Genomic DNA, 12,006 nt, shown 5'->3' with positions numbered 1-12,006 from the left:
AACACACTTCTAAATAATCCATGGGTCAGGGTGCCTGGCTGGCTGGCTGGCTTAGTCGGCAGGGCACTGACACTTAATCTCAGGATCATCAGTTCAAGCCCCACACTGGGTGTGGAGCCTACTTAAAAAAAAAAAAAAAAATGAATAAATAATCAATCAACCAAACCATGGGTCAAAGATATCACAAGGGAAAACAGAAAATATTTTGAACTGAAAAAAGTGAAAACACAGCATATCAAAATTTGTAGGAGGCAGCTTGTTTTAGTTTTCTAGGGCTGCCATAACAGAGTATCATAACTGGGTGAATTAAAACAACAGAAATTCATTGTCTCAATTCTGGAAGCCAGAAGTCCAAAATCAAGGTGCCAGCTGGGCCATAATTTCTCTGATGGCTCTAGGGGGTTTTTCTTCCCTCTCCAGCTTCTGGTGTTTGCCGGCAAGCCTTGGTATTCCGTGGCTTATAGGTGTCACTCCAGGATATGGCTCTCCTTTCCCTTTACGTCTTCACATTGTCCCCTCCATACATGCCTGTCCTCACAAAGTACTTTCCTCTCTTATGCCAGCACCAATCACATTGTACTAGGAGCCATCCTATTCTGGACCTCATCTGAATTTGTCTACAATGACACCATTTCCAAATAAGGTCACATCCTGAGGCATAGGGTGGGTAAGGGACTTCAACATATCTTTTTGGGGGGTCACAAATAAACCATAACACAGCTAAAAAAGTGCTTTGAGGGAAACGCATACCTCAAACTCCTACATCAGAAAAGAACTCAAACCAAGATCCTAAGCTTCCACCTTAAGAAACTAGAAAAAAGGCAAATTAAACCTAAAGCAAGCCAAAGAAAGTAAATAAAGATAAGATTAGAGTGAAAATAAATGAAAAGGGAATTAAACAACAATAAATAACATCAACAAAATGAAGTTACTTCTTTGAAACTTCAACGTAACTCATAAACCTTTGGCTAAACTGACCAAGAAAAACAGAAGACTCAAATTACTAACCAGGAATGAAAGAGGGAATATTACTAGCCACCCTCGAAAAAAGAGAGAGAGAATTATAAGGGAATACTATAAGCAACTGTATAACAACAAAGTAGAGGAAATAAACAAATTCCTAGAAAGACAGAGAACACCAAAAGTGACTTAAGAATAGAAACCCTAAAAGAAGTGAGGAGGGTGCCTGGGTGGCTCAGTTGGTTAAGCGTCTGCTTTCGGCTCAGGTCATGATCCTGGGGGTCCTGGGATCGAGCCCCGCGTCAGGCTCCTCGCTCTGTGGGGAGCCTGCTTCTCCCTCTCCTCCCCACTTGTGCTCTCTCTCAAATAAGTAAATAAAATCTAAAAATAAAAAAATTTTTAAAAAAAGGAGTGAGGAAATTAATCGTGAAAAAACTTCCAACAAAGAAAACCCCAGAACCAAACTGCTTCAGGGGTGAATTCTACCAAACATCTAAAGAACAAACAACACCAACCCTTCACAAACACTTCCAAAAAAATAGAATATACTTCCCAACTCATGAAGTCAGTATCACTCTCAAACCAAACGCTCAGACATCAACAAAAAAGAAAACCACAGACCAATGTAATATCCTTCATGAATACAGATGCAAAAGTCCTCACTACCAAACCAAATGCAGCAAGATGTAAGAAAGGCTAGATACCATGACAAAGTGGATTTACTGCAGAAACACTGAAAAATCAATGCAATACACCATATTAACAGAATAAAGGATAAAGCCATGTGATCATCTCAACAAATGCAGAAGCACTTAAAACCCAATACCCCTTTCTGATTAAAACCAACAACAAAAACAAACGAAGAAGAAGAAAAAGAAAAACACTAAACAACCTGGGAATAGAACGTAGCTTCTTCAAACTAATAAAAGGCATCTACGAAAACCCAAGGCTAACATCGTACTCGATGGTGAAAGACTGAAAGCTTTTCCCTAAAAACAGGAATGAGACAGGGATGGCTGCTCTCACCACTTCTATTCAACATATTACTGGAGGTTCTAGTTAGAGCAATTAGGCAAGGAAAAGAAATAAAAGGCACCCAGATTTAAAAGGAAAACTCTTATATCTCTAGTCTCAGATGACATAATCTGTACAGTTGAAACTTGAATAACGCGGAAGGTCAGGGTGCCAACCCCCGTGCAGATGAAAATCCACGTGTAACTTTTGACTCCCCAAAAACTGAACTAAGAGCCTACTGTTGACCAGAAGCCTTACCGATAACATAAACAGTTAAATTAACATATATTTTGTATATCATATGATGTATTCTTACAATAAAATACACTAAAGTGTTAGGAAAATCATAAGGAAAATACTTTAGAGTATTGTACTATATTTATCCAAAAAAATCTGCATGTAAGTGGACCCACACAGTTCAAACCCACGTTGTTCAAGAGTCAACTGTACACACAACATGTGTATTTTTCTATGTATATAACATAAATAAAGTTCCCCCAGAAATTGTATTTATGTTCTGACTACAAGTCTTGTTACTGAATCTGTTTAAGGTATGAGGACAGATACTAGAGAACCATAATGGCAGATCCTAACAGACCACTTCTGTAAGGGAAGAAAAACAGATGGGCAGACGAGCCAGAGGTAGGAGAACACCTGACCTTTCACCAGCCCATAATACAGCTCGCATTTTGTTTCACTCTAGCGTTCATGGAGTTCACAAAACACAGGTGAAGAGCAAGGATGATCAAGCAACCAAGACTCTTTAAGCCTACATGCTAGCCTTGGAATCTGATGGGGAGAGGACCTAGACTCCAAGGACAGAAATCAGTTTGACAACCAGCCCAGCAAACAATTTTCAAACTACACAAGACAGAGAGCCCTCTAGGCCTTTCTCAGGCTAGCACTTACTAGGAGACCACTGGGTGTCAGATGCTTTCCATGTAATATCAAGACTCCCTTCTTCCATTGAAACTAATGTAATACTGTGCGTCAAAAAACTTCAATGAAAAAAAAAATCTCTCTCTCCTTTCCCATGAGTTGTACTTCATGGTAACCAAACAATTTTTCTTTGTAAAAATACTCCAGATAATAAAGGAAGAAAGTCTGCCATTTTGCAGTTAATGATCCTGAGCAATAAATATCAATGATTGTTAACATCACAAAGCAAGATGACCAGACTTATGTCTGATTAAAAAACAACAACTCAGTACTAGTTACAAAGTATTCTGGCTTAAAAAAAAAAAAAAAAAAAGGTTTTAAAAAGACAAACCTACATCTGATGCAGCCTCTAGCCCTGGGCTGTCCAACTGAAAGATAATGTGAGCCACAAGCATGAGCCGGGTCTATAATCTTCAATTTTCTAGTAATCACATTTAAAAAAAGGAATTAGAAACACAAATTACTTTTAGTAATATTCAACCCAATATATCCAAAATATGCTATTTCAACATGCAATCAGTATTTTTTGCAGTATTAATGTGATACTTTACATTCTCCTTTTCACACTAAGTCTTCAAAATCCTGTATTTTGCACTTACAGCACATCTTAATCCACACTAACTATGTTTCAACTGCTCAAGAGCGGCATGATGGCTAGCATAATGGAAAGCATCAGCTCTGGATCTTAAATCGCAATGACAGTAAATATAGAGAACAGAGGAACATGTTAACATAGCAATGCAATCAGCAAAATCAAGATTATGGAAAGCTTTGGGACAAATGAACCATTATCTTCAAAACAACTGTGAAAGAAAAAGACATGCCAATCAATATATTGAGATTTAAGAGAAATCTAGCAAGGACAATGAATAGACCATATTTTGTTCCTAATTTGAAATGAAATAAGAAATATGAACAGTAACTACATATTTATTGACTGAAATATTTATATGAACTGAAATACATATTCATAGATGGACTGGGGGCTGTCCATGAGGAAGTAACTGTTGATGCGAGGAGACAGGTATGAGGGGGCTCATTCTTCCACCATATATCTACTTCTAAATAGGTTTGAAAAGTTCTGTAATAAAAAGTCTAAAATATCTACGTATATACTTGCCTGTATAGGGCTCCACAATAATACTGGTGGCCTGCCAAGAGAATTGAGTGCTAGGGAACAAAGGAGAGAGATGTTTCACTTTATACTTTTTTTTTTTTTAATTTTGAATCATGTAACTGTCTTACCTACTCAAAAAATTAAATTTGCACATAGATATACTTTGACTCCATTCCCTGGCCTCTGCAACTCCACCATGTCACCAGGCCCAGGCCTACTCACTAGTCCCCCTGCTTCTTCTCTGGCCTTCCTTCAATCCACTCTCCACACCGCAGCCAGTCGTCTTTTTAAAATAGCATTCTGGGGGCGCCTGGGTGGCTCAGTTGGTTAAGCGACTGCCTTCGGCTCAGGTCATGATCCTGGAGTCCCGGGATCGAGTCCCGCATCGGGCTCCCTGCTCAGCGGGGGGTCTGCTTCTCCCTCTAACCCTCTTCCCTCTCGTGCTCTCTGTCTCTCATTCTCTCTCTCTCAAATAAATAAATAAAATCTTTGAAAAAAAAAAAAAAATAAAATAGCATTCTGTGCCTAAAATCCTTCAATGACTGTCTACAGTGCTTAGGAAACCACCAACTCGTTACCAAGGCAACAAGACCCTATATGACCTGGCCCTGCCTCTCCAGCCTCACCTCGTGCCACTCGCCCCTTCTGACCTAGTAATTCCACCCTGTACCAAAGGATACAGACTCACCCAATTCATGATTGAAGAAACTGGGACATCCCTACAAAACACACCATGTGGCCATTAAAAATGTTAAAGATGTGGATGCACAGGAAATAATACACGAAAGAGGAGAACGCAAACAGCACATACTCACTGAGTATAGCCACTTTTAAATATGAACATGCACATTCACAAGGATCAGGAAAAAAAAAACCAGATGACAAATATTTGGCATTATCAGGTTTCAATTTTCTGAATGTGTTAAAATGCCCTTTTTTTTTAAAGAAATGTACATATTGTACCTCACCGTTCCAACTCATGCCTTACCTCCTTTAAGACCTGGACTAACCCATCTTCCTCAAGGAGCCTTTCCCAACACAGGTCTGGCTGCAGCGACGAAGGCAGGAGCACAGCCCTTTTCTTGTTTACTTTTAACTGATTCCATCTCATTTCCTGCTTGGTAATATTTGCTCTACCACATTTTTACATAAAATGTGCATATCCTCTTACACAGGACATAGACTAGCACTTCGCAAACAGAAGGTGCTCAATAAATGCTTATAGACCCCCTGGAAAGACCATTTAAAATATACTCTGATCGGAACTTACAAACAAACCTATTAAAACTGGGGTGCCAAAAGCAGTCCAAAAACTTTTCTAAGTAAAATACGGACAGTGATGCAATTGGGAAAGTGACCTCTCATCTAGGAAGACACAATTTCAAAGGAAATGATGCCACCTTCAAAGAGTTGGTTTTCAAAATCCAAAACCTGTGAAGAGTTTTTTTTTAAATAAGTGAAAATACTAGAAGTTAAATAAAAGCAGAACAGTAAATGGGAGGACTTCTCAAAATCTGGAATTGACACTTTCTATACCACACCTACAGTAGGCCAGAGTAACTGGGCTCCAATAATTATGCCCTATGTGACTAGCTGAGTCAGCACTGTAACTTGAAATCAAACTGCCCACTTACTATAAGATAAAAGCTTCCATCAAACATAGTAAGTCCAATGAAATACCAAACGAAGTTCCTAAAGAAAAGCCCAAAACATGGCTCTTACTGTTCAATTATTTTCAAAGACAAGTTCAATAAAATGTGGTCAAACAATACAAAACTGTTTTGTGACAGGACAGGAAGCAGAAGCAGGAAACAAGGACTGTAGACCCCACTCTGGCACTCATCACACATGAGATCTCCAACAACTAAGCCTCCACCTCCAGGTGTCCTTCTGAGCATTAGGGCTAAGATACACTCATCGCTCTTGCTTACCTTTATTATGACTCCAGAACCTTCCCCAGTAATGAGTCCAGAAACACAAGCCACATAGATCCTGAGAGGCGCAGCCCTTTCCACAGGGGAGCTATGCTTTTAGTGTGGGGGAAAACTCACTTCTCAAGATTTACAGTAAATCCTTCTGATTTCTACGTGACAGAATGCTTTCCACCCCCTTCCCTTATCAAAAATCAACCAAAGACAAGAACAGGAAAGAGAAACATAAACTCCACCTAAGACACATTTGAAACCCCTACACGAAACACAAATAAATAGGAAGATGGAGAAGAGCTAAATCACTATACAGAGCAGAGGAAGAGGAACCTAAAGAAGGAGGTTACTGGGGCGCCTGGGTGGCTCAGTTGTTAAGCGTCTGCCTTCGGCTCAGGTCATGGTCCCAGGGTCCTGGGATCGAGCCCCGCATCGGGCTCCCTGCTCGGCGGGAAGCCTGCTTCTCGCTCTCCCACTCCCCCTGCTTGTGTTCCCTCTCTCGCTGTGTCTCTGTCAAATAAATAAATAAAATCTTTAAAAAATAAAAATAAATTTAAAAAAGGATGTTACTGCTGAGAAGCAGGCTGACTGATCCCACAGGACCATGGAGAGGCTCAGAAGATGGGGTGATGCCTGGAGCTAAAAAGGGGTGTGGGTGTAAAAATCCACCTAGAAGGTGTTGGACTCTCAGGTCCCCAGGCACCCCCTACACACTCAGACAAGCACTCCTCTATGGTAGCTACAGAGACCAGAGGGCTAGCTCAGTAAGAACTCTACCAGAAGTATACCACACTTGGGGACCGTGGGCACAAAGAACAGGAGTAAGCTCCACAACTGAAAGCAGGGAAATTAGGTCAAGGCTATGTACTGAGACACGGGAAGACCCTCCTCTTCCTCCTCCTGCCCTTTAACCTAGCTCCAGAATGTCCAGCTCAACACCAACAAGGCAAAAGACTGATGGAGCCTTCTCTGAAGAAGTAAAACCAGGGGATAGTAACATTTAGAGAGCCAACAAAAAAGTCAGTCATCACCCTCCACTGAAGCAACAAGTAAACAAGCCCCCAAACACTCAAGCTTTCCATTTTTAGCACTTTATTCTTAAAGGTGAATAAAGAGCCAACCATCACCAGACACTGGGAGAAGCTGTCCAGAAAGAAAGAAAAAGATCAGAAAAAGAAAAAAATCAGAAAAACAGTAATTTTAAAATAATTTTTTTTAAGTAGGCCACAGGCCCAGCATGGAGCCCAACGTGGGGCTTGAACTCACCACCCTGAGATCAAGACCTGAGTCCAGATCAAGAGTCAGACACTGGGCGCTTGAGTGGCTCTGTGGGTTAAGCATCTGCCTTCAGCCCAGGTCATGATCTCAGGGTCCTGGGATCACATTGGGCTCCCTGCTCAGCAGGAGGTCTGCTTCTCCCTCACCCTCTGTGCTTCCTCCCTGCTTGTGTTCTCCCTCCCTCTTTCTCTCTCTCCCCCAAATAAATATATAAAATCTTAAAAAAAAAAAAAAAAAAGAGGGGCACCCAGGTGGCTCAGGTGGTTAATCGTCTGCTTTCCGATCGGGTCATGATTCCAGGGTCCTGGGATCGAGCCCCGCATCAGGCTCCCTGCTCGGTGGAGAGCCTGCTTCTCCCTCTCCCTCTGCCTGCTGCTCTGCCTACTTGTGCTCGCTCTCTATCTGTCAAATAAATAAATAAAATCTTTAAAAAAAGAGTTGGATGCCTAATCAACTGAAGCACCCAGGTGCCTAATAAAATAGTTTTTTAAAGTTTTAACTGGATTTTAAGAAATTTAACTGAAATCAAGCAGATACTATATACATTAAACAAGAATAGGAAGCATTAAAAAAGGAAGAGAGAATAAAGAACATGAAAATATGACAAGAAAAGTTAGAAATTCAGTGAAAAAACAGTCAAAAATGCTCCCAAAAAGTAGAACAAAAAGATTAAGTCACAACCAGGATAAAAAGCTTTTAAAAATTAGAATACTGGGGTAGGGGCGCCTGGGTGGCTCAGTCGGTTAAGCGACTGCCTTCGGCTCAGGTCATGATCCTGGAGTCCCGGGATCGAGTCCCGCATCGGGCTCCCTGCTCGGCAGGGAGTCTGCTTCTCCCTCTGACCCTCCTCCCTCTCATGCTCTCTGTCTCTCATTCTCTCTCTCTCAAATAAATAAATAAAAATAAAAATTAGAATACTGGGGTGCCTGAATGGCTCAATCGGTTAAGCGTCCAACTCTTGGTTTCAGCTCAGGTCATGATCTCAAGGTTGGGCTCCGCACTCAGCGCAGAGTCTGCTTGAGATTCTCTCTCTCGCTCTGCCTGTGCCCCTCCCCCTGCTTGAGTGCGCTCTCTCTCCCCCTCTCCACTCTAAATAAGTAAAAACTTTTTAAAAAATAAATAAAAATTAGAATATTTAGTACAGGAAGTACAATATCCAACTGAAATAGTAGAAAATAAACTATCTCAAACATATTGTACAAAATTTCCTACCAACAAAAGGGCATCAATCTCCAGATTTCAAGCTACTTAATATCCTGCATGATAATGAAAATAGGCTACCATTAAGACACATCATAAAAACTGTGGGATGTAATGATCCTAAAAACGTGTTGGGGGAATCATGGTTAAAAGGACTGAGATCAAACTGGACTTCTCAACAGCAACAATGAAAAACAGAAGATATGGGAGCAATAACTTAAAAATTACCTCCAACCTGGAATGCCAAGCCCAGCCAAACATAATCTTTCAGTGTGATGGTAGAATAAGTACATTTTCAGACATGCAAGTCCCAAAAGTTTGCCTCCCAAAAAACTACTGGTAAGCTATTAGAGAATGTGTTCTACCACCACGAGTGAGTAAACACACAGAGAGGAGCCATTAGATGCAGGGAAAGGGATTCATCACTAGAGAATGATGGGGGCAATTCCCAGGATGTCAGTGTGCACCAAGCCAAGAGAACAAGCACATCCTGACTTGGGCAGAGTGACTCAGGAGCACCAAAGAAGCAAATGGTGAGCTGACAGGGCAAAGTGGAGGAAACTTAAATTGAGAAACATTTCACGGAATAGAAAGTGCAAGAACGTTATTCTGAAGTTCAAAGGAAACCAGGCAAATGAAAAACGAGGCAATCTTTAACTCCAAGAAAGAAAAAAGGCTGTACAAAAAAAAGAAATACAGGGTGCCTGGCTGGCTCGGTGGAGCCTGTGACTCTGACCTCAGGGTTGTGAGTTCGAGCCCCACACTGGGTGTAGAGATTACTTAAAAATAAAATCTTAAGGGGTGCATGGGTGGCTCAGTCGGTTAAGCGTCCCATTCTTGGTTTTGGCTCAGGTCATGATCTCAGGGTCGTGGGATCAGCACAGCCCAGCACAGAGTCTACTTAAGATTTTCTCCCTCCCCCTCTGCCCCTCCCTCCACTCACATGCTCTCTAAGATAAAATCTTTTTAAAAAATAAAATCTTAAAAAGAAAGAAAAGGAAAGAAAAGCAATTGCATGGCACAATAATGACCTGAACTGATGACTCTGGGTATGAATTTAACCAAAACTGAGTGTTCCAGGTAACAGAGTATGAGAGAACTGAAGTCATCATCTACCATTAGTGGAGGCCAACAAATAACCCCTAAAATTGGTGAATGAAGACATGGCAACACAGACATATTATTTAGACACATGAAGCAAATGTTGAAGAGTGTCAAGTGGCTGCTGCCTCTCTAGAAAGGCAAGAGAGGAGGAGGAGGGTGGCCTTTTTAAAAGGTCTTTTAGGGGGCGCCTGGGTGGCTCAGTCGGTTAAGCGACTGCCTTCGGCTCAGGTCATGATCCTGGAGTCCCGGGATCGAGTCCCGCATCGGGCTCCCTGCTCAGCGGGGGGTCTGCTTCTCCCTCTGACCCGCTTCCCTCTCGTGCTGTCTCTCATTCTCTCTCTCAAATAAATAAATAAAACCTTTTAAAAAAAAAAAAAAGGTCTTTTAGAACTATTTGACTTTTTTTTTAACTTCCTTATTTTTGGGGGGGGGGAGGGAGTCTAAGTAGGCTCCACACCCAATATGGAGCTTGAACTCACCACCCTGAGATCAAGAGTCTTATGGAATGAGCCAGCCAGGTGCCCCAGCACTATCTGACTTTTTAAACTATGTACATGTGCTTATATTATTTTAACAAAAAAGTAAGTTTTAAGAAAGAGATACAAAGTTGCCACCCTGCTAGAATATGAAGCATACAATCTGCCTGGGAAGGCTCTCCTGCTAAAAGGAGACATTTTGCTGGGTCAAAAGCCTTAAATCAAGTACATTACCCTATGCTCTGGTCCTGGGCGATCCTGAACAGACATTAAACCCCAGAAGCCCCCACTTACTAATCCACAAAATGGGAGCAGGGGATATATTCCACTAGCTTACTAGTTCTCTTTAGTGTGAAAAAGTGGTGACTCTCTTTCGAGGTCAAGGAAAAGAGAAAAGAACAAACAGGCAATTAGGTAAGTTTCAAATGTTCACTTTGCTGGTTTAATCATTTGGCAATCAGTGAACCCTGATCCAGTAACCATTTCACAGATTTAGTGGCAAGAGATGATCTTATGCCTACCCACAGTCCAGGAGGCCCCTTACCCTATCAATGCACCTCCACAATAAACACTTAAGATCATGAATCTAAACCCAGAGCTTTTATTTCGTGAAAATGACCACCACGGACACAGCACATGTTCAGTGAGCTAAACTGCCTGCATACATCCTCTCCAGCACAAAGTCTGAGACGCTGGGATGCACTGTGCCTGTTTCTTCATCTGCAAACGGGAACAGAACAGCACCTACCTCGGAAGATCGCTGTCAGGCTTTAATGAGTGAATTCACGCAAAGCACCACAACAGGATTGGACACAGGTAAGGGCTTAGTAAACAGGCTGTCATTATCATCAGCTGAGTTAAGCCCTCTACTCAAGGCTGATCGTGGAATGAGAGCCATCTGGGGTCATTTGCTCATCAATTATTTATTAAAAACCTACTATGTGCCAAACACCCAACAAGTGCTAGTCCTACAACGGACTATGAAGTCATTCAATCTCTTCCAAGTCGTGTTTTCCTTGCCTGCTAAGTAGGAAATAATAGTACCTGCCGCACAGAGCAGAGAAAGGTAAACGAGAGAACTTACCTGAAGTAAATCACTGGGCCGCGAGCCACAGCGAGTGCTCAATAAATACCATTACTCCGTACACATCTTTTCTCCACAAACCTGGAAGTGACTTTTAAAGTTACCCACTTTACCTACTTGTCCCAGAGCCTCATACATTCCTTGAGTGTGTGGTAAGAATTCAATTAATACTCCTCGCATTGCACTTTAAAAATCCCCTGCACCCTCCCAGTGGACTTATTATCAGCACTCCCAAAGACACACGAAAAAGATCAGAAATAAGAAGACCACACATTACTTCGATCGAGATACACAGCTACGTGTATGCACCAGATGACTGTATTACCACACCTTAGCTTTCTGACGTCCCCACGTTTATCGCTACACACGAAGTACTTTCAGAGAAAAACTCAGAGATCGTCACTTTTTTCCAAACGGGTCCCTTCTGTCAGCCCGAAGCCCGCACTATTTCTGCATTTCCACGGGCACACTGCCTCCTGCTTGCTTTTCCCTTCAGTGGGAAGCTAGTGGTCCATCTCACAAGAGTTTGGGTTCAGTGCTGCTACAAGCTAGGAAAGAAACTATCCTTGAGAGTCGGCGAAAGGGACGACTAAACAGCATTAACAAGAAAATGGGAACTTTTTATATCCAAAGCCCGTTTAAGCAGTTTGTTTAGAAATAAACTGAAGTCGTGCATTCCTGCTTCTGACAGCCGCCAGGGCTGGGCAGCATTGTCTGGGGAGAAGCGCGCCGGGCCGGCCAACTTTTCGTTAAAGACGGTGCCATCCTATTCGGAACAAAGTGAAAGGTCAGCGGGGCGCAGGAGAGGCGCCGGGAGCGGACGGCCTCGCCTCGGCTCGCGCCGCGAAGTTGGCCGGCTCGCCCCACTTTCCCTTTTGTCCTCCGCCCCTTCCGCGGGGCTCCCGGCCG

Source organism: Neomonachus schauinslandi, chromosome 13 (assembly GCF_002201575.2).
Source record: "Neomonachus schauinslandi chromosome 13, ASM220157v2, whole genome shotgun sequence".
Lineage (NCBI taxonomy): Eukaryota > Metazoa > Chordata > Mammalia > Carnivora > Phocidae > Neomonachus > Neomonachus schauinslandi.
Note: the sequence above shows the minus strand (reverse complement) of the source record.